Source organism: Botryllus schlosseri, chromosome 5 (genome assembly GCF_051294905.1).
Source record: "Botryllus schlosseri isolate E-star chromosome 5, Bs_hap1, whole genome shotgun sequence".
Taxonomy (NCBI): Eukaryota; Metazoa; Chordata; class Ascidiacea; order Stolidobranchia; family Styelidae; genus Botryllus; species Botryllus schlosseri.
In genome coordinates this window covers 6,073,372-6,079,274 of record NC_137240.1, presented here as the reverse complement: position 1 = coordinate 6,079,274, position 5,903 = coordinate 6,073,372, and the positions used below count along the sequence as shown (strand labels likewise).

The following is a 5,903-nucleotide window of genomic DNA, read 5'->3' as shown; positions in this document are numbered from 1 at the left end:
CAGAAAGGGTGGGGTCACCAGAGATCCCATAAGAAACAATGGCAAGTCACCAGCGGAAGGGGGGGTCAAAAGGGTGTGGTCACCAACACGAGTTTCGCGGCAAGTCACGAGCGGGCCCATAAGAACCAATGGCGATTCGCGACCGATCTACTATACTACTGACATATCCCGTTTGCTAGTTCCATTGAGTTGCGAGACACACACAATGTACATGTACAATGCGATAAGACACAATGCGATAAGACACAATGCGATGTAATGAACAAATAGGAGGATATCGAACGACACAAAGTTGCGATCCTTTTAGACCGACATCCACCTCAGCCCATACACACGCTTAGCGAAAAAATGTATTTCTACCTGTGTACCACCCCTGATATACGGATGTGAATATACACACACTCTTTTCGCTAAGAAGGGTGCACCTTGGCCTGTACTGTCTTTAGTTTCAATGTGTTGCCATTGTCACATTACTGGGTCATCATTCGGTGCGCCAGTTTAACTTGTATATACATTATACAAGCCTCGTAGTTCACTGCGCAGTCATTGCGAACAACAAAGTCTATCTTACTGTTTAATTTATACGTTTCCTGATATTTTGGCGATGCTGGTGCCCTTACATTATTATATTCTTTATTCACAGTAAAACTGGTAAATACACACATAATCCGGGGAGCAACCTGCTCTCAAAGAAAAATGGCGAGATTGTAGTAAATTTTTGAAAGTTCAGTAATACAGTCAAATTGTTATTCCTTTGCTATAGCCTACATCAAGAGGTCAGGTTACAGAATTGCGGTAGATGAAGAATTGGCGAGGGTTGCAGAGCAGAGGTAGACATGATTGAACATGAAGAATCGAAGTTACAGAAATTATGCTGTGATTCACTTGCTCAAGCGTATAATTTTAGTCCAGTGGCCAGTAGTCAAGGCCTCCCGAAGGTGCCCAACAAGGCGATCTTTTGGATCATGTCGAATCGAACGTTTCTCGGAATCTGCTGGATATGTCTCATGGTTTTTTTGCTTACGATCCATGTAGCGCCAATGACTATTGACTATTGGTACAATGTTTATTTTTCATCGCCACAGTTTCTCACATTTCATTTTGAGGTCTGGAATTCTTATTAATATTATATATAGTTTCGGAATCAATGAGACAATATCATTCGATTGATACCAGGTATAAATTCCGAGCCGTGGTCTTCACGTAGTTGCAACATGCAATCTGCGACTCACGACTCACGTACGAGAGGGCTGGTTAGCCGAGAGCTCCACTACCGTTCCATGTCCCATCGTTAAAACCAATTTCGCTATTACACTTGAATGCCTTGAGACATTTTATGGAGGTGGATTTCCGGGTTTACATGAGCAACTAGTTTCTGTAAATACACTATTGACTGATGTGACATGCCCATCCTCTATGCAGCATAATCTTTGTTCATGGACACGGCTGCGGCTTTGCTGATGTCTGCCTTACCCCTGCTGCAGCCCTATTTCGAAACAATAAATATTCAATCTGCGTAATTTCGGTTCCAAACATATGTCCGCAACTAGCAGCTCATGAAGATCAGCATAGAAATTAATCATTGAGCGTTACCATATTTCTATTTACATATCCTGACGGCTAATGAGGCATTACAATCTAAAATCAATTACTGAGCTCGCGTTCGTTATCTGAGCAGCATCCTATTCACATCACCCCTCCGTTGTATACATTTCGAAAATTAACGGTTGCTCATTCTACCTCCAATGCTTCGTGTGAAGTTACAATGAACACGATGATTGATGCCATCTCTTTGTATTGTTTGGTATTTTTCTTTAGAGAGCGTACCGACAATGGTCACCCTTCCCTGAGTTTTAGTCACACCTCTTTTAGTATCTCGTATATCTCATTGTAATTTTTCAAAACAGGCGATTCAACCGGCGAGTTGAAAACGATATTATTATTATTATTATTGATGAAAAGATGAGTGACGCTTTTCGCCTGTAAGGCCAGGTGCGTCACGGACTAGAATGAGCGATTTACCAAAATATGGTCAATAACCGATTTACAAGTAAGTACCACAAGATATAACAAATTCTGCAACATGGGATAACATTTCGGGGATGATCAGTAGATTTTCGAGTGTTGCAGTGATTTTGAGCTCGCGTGCCCTGTCGATTAAAAAGTTCCGATGAAAATCATATCGATTGCAGTGCAGCAAAAAATGCTCGACTGTATCAGGTACTGTACAATGGTCGCATAGGTCGGTGTCGCTACATCCAATTTTATATAAATGCGCTTTCAGGCGGCAATGGCCTGAACGAAGCCGAAATATTATTCGTTCGTAAAGCCTATGTCGATGCATCGATGGAAAGTGGCCATCAGTCAATGATCTATGGAAATTTCGATAGTGACCTCCACGCTCATTTCGTTGATATTCGGCGTTCCAGGTCGCTCTACAGTATTGACGTACTTCGGCTTTCGCCTCAGCGTGGCTAATTTTTTCTGGAAGCGTCTGAGAAGGGGTATTTTCGATATTGGTCCTGGCAGCTTGCCAAGCCAATTTATCAGCTAATTCATTACCACCGATATCAGCATGCCCCGGTACCCAGGCCAGGACAACAATGGCGCCTTTCTGAACCACTTGATTCAGCAAGCGACCACATTCAAATATAACATTCTGCGTTTGCGGTGCCTGCAGGTTGGTCATAGCAGATAGCACGCTCAGACTGTCCGATAGAATCAGATATGTTTGTTGGTATGAGCCATTCTGGCAGATCCATTTTAGAGCGTGGAGAATGGCTTGTGCTTCTATGGAGAAGATTGACTTAAGAGTGGAACACGACTGGGAAAAGTTTATCATCAGCGACGGGATGGTAAAGGCAAAACCGGCTCCCTCTGCTGATTTGGAGCCGTCAGTGTATATTTCAGTGGCATCCCTATATCGTTCGAATATGAAGTCCAGGACTATGGGTTTATGCGACAGAGGTGCGATATCTTTTTTAATGATTTTTGCAAGGTCTAAATCAATATTAGGTGATTGAATCAGCCATGGAGGCAAATTTGGAAGACTTTTTTCTTTCCAAGACTAGGTTATTCAGAGACTCGACATTGGTGGCGATGTTGAAGGTAATGAATTTTGGGTTCATGAGTCTATATATCTCCTGCCAAGAGTCTTCAAGCACTCCTAATGTTGGATGTTCGTGAGCCTGGTAACCTCTAAGGTGAGTTGAAAACGATATCGTCGCTATTCATTTTAACTTTAGAAAACCCCGATGCGTTGAAACGATTTATTTCGCTGGAGGGAGTATGTATGACCCAGGGATAGTGCATGAGCGTATTTAGAAGTATCAGTCGCTATTGCTTATCAATATCATATATCAATTGCGATTGTATGTACGGTTAAATACCATAATTTAAGGTAATCTCGTAGGTCGGCATGAAATATCATCGTAGACAAATCACAGTTTGCTATGGTAAACCATTTGCATCGTTTCTATCAGGAAAGTTGCCGTAAGCTATGTATTCACCCGTATGATCAGGGCCGAAAGCGTATTTCGTATTGTACTTAAATATATCCCCCACTGATAACTAGCTTTCTGGAATGCGATTTCACAGCAGCGCCGTTATATGTTGTTTTGGTATTCATGATATTGTCCTTTGAACCTGGTCGATATTGTCTTGGGATACCTTAACCCCAACATGGACCCCAACCCAATTCCAACCCTGATGTTCCCCTACCCACCCACAGCACGTAAAACTTCCATATCTGAGAATAATAATTCGTATTAAATGCATTTATAATGCAAAATAGATCAAGGGCCGAATTTGCCGAGGCCGAATTTATCGAGGGCCAAATTTACCGAGGGCCGAATTTACTGGCAACCTACGGTACTATATTAACAACGCAATTTGTAAATAAAGATACAAACACGAAAGAAAAATAACTAATGAGAAATTTGTAAGTTATAGAGAAAGTCATTTTGTCTGCATAAAATAGGTTAAGTCAATTGAATAATGGTAGACTCCAACACTTTTAAATGAAACACAGATCTGACTCGCGCAATGACAGTGAACATATTGTCATTATAGTGTTGTGAGCAGTGTGCACGGGCGAGGTTTTCACTTAAATGTTGCCCTTTAGTGTGCCGTTAACTCTTGAAAATAGGCGCCCACAAAATCTTCGCGTTCAATAAATATTCTACTACAATAGACGTTGGATTGAAAGCTATGTATACAATACATATAGGAACCTCAGAATTCGGTCGAATTCCCTATGTTGTTGCAGATGCGACCTCCTGGTATGTAGTAGCACGAATCCAGCTCTCCAAATCATCCTCAAACGCCAGTTTCCAGAATTGTAAGCCCATACGAGCGTTTTATAACTATAACCATAATTACCTACTTCCTTGAGTAATATCCAAGTAGGCGCATTTGAATTTACGAACTCGAAGTAGTTTTGGCCTGCTTAGAAAAGCACAACTTCTCTCGGTGGGTGAAATTCTACGTCACTATGTCTGCTTCTATTACGTGAGTAGAATTCTCGACTAGTTTCACCACATCTGCTTAATAATTCTCGATTCAATTAATACCTCGATGAGAATAATCGAGTAAAATTTATAGTTAGAGTTATACAAATGATGGTGAGGATTTCAACTTGCATAATAAAATTCAGCGAGTGTGCTGAGAATTTGAAACGACATCTTTACACCAACAGTCCAACATGAATCTCAAGGTAACCAGCTATTGTAGTATTATTCACGTATTATTCGCGAGAGATCGCAAAACTTGTTGGAACGCCCGGGTTTCCGCCATTTACCTGCGGCCCGACATAACATATGAGGCTTATGAGGATCTTAGAGTTGATTACCGCAAGGCATTCCAAGGGCAGAAACTTCATGTATACGTCGGAATATTGCATACTATATCTCACGTTCCGGTAAATTCAGATAAACTTACAGACCTTAAATTGTATTCACAGATCATTATCAGACATTACGCAATTCAATATGAAATTACCGAAGAGGATGGATATATTATCGGTTTCATTTGTTATTGTCATTTACCTCATCGTCTAAAGTCTCGTCCTTTCACGGATGTGTTCCACCACCTCTCTGATGGTGACCTGCTCGATTCGGTAATTGAATTGGAGTTGGAGAAACAGAGAGCAAATTCAGGAGATATCATGTTGGCCGTCTCCCTAACTAAACGAATAGGATACTCCAGATTCACCGCATCTGTAGTAAGAAGATATCACGACATTCCAGATGTGGATATATATGTTTTCCCGCAGAATAAGAACACCTAGACCTACGGTTTGTTGAATACATGGTACGGAAATGAAATAACAATACTACCAGAACAATTATCACAAATGAGACATATATTGGAGATATTTACAGACAGCAGCTACGAAATACTGTTCCTTGTGGACAGTGAAATGATATTCATGTCGAATTGGAGGGAATTCTTAGTCGAACACGTGCGGAAAAACAACCGGAAATTCCTGTCCTTATATCATTCGGCTACCCTTCACAGTTCCCAAAAGGATTGTGACATCAAGACAGACGGGGTATGCGAAGGCGTTGTGTCTGGCAAATTCGGCATTGCATTTAATAGAAAGTTTGCGAAAATATTACTTTCTCGCTACCGGGAACTGGTCGATCGATTGGAATGGAATCAAATATTGAAGAAAGAGAATATCACTGGTATTTTCCCGGCAAAATCGCTGGCGATCAGAATAGGACAAAGAAACCAAGACGGGAAGTACTGTGGGGAGAATGAGGTCCCGTACGGTTTCCGTCTGTGTGACTTTCCAAATTGGATTATGGACGGCATCGAATTTTACTTCGACCGCTGCACTGATTCGCAAGAGCGGTATTCTCCGGATTTGAGCCGAATGCATAGTATTGCAAATCGTACTT

The 5,903-nt window shown here is 41.3% G+C and overlaps 1 long non-coding RNA gene across 1 annotated transcript; it reads left to right on the top strand.

The window, feature by feature from the left end:
* The first annotated feature begins 1,936 nt into the window (after nt 1–1,936).
* On the top strand, nt 1,937–2,971 carry LOC145438775 (uncharacterized). Its single transcript, XR_013915024.1, has 2 exons — nt 1,937–2,680; nt 2,768–2,971. It is a non-coding gene; the product is annotated as an uncharacterized LOC145438775 (long non-coding RNA).
* The last annotated feature ends 2,932 nt before the right edge of the window (nt 2,972–5,903 follow it).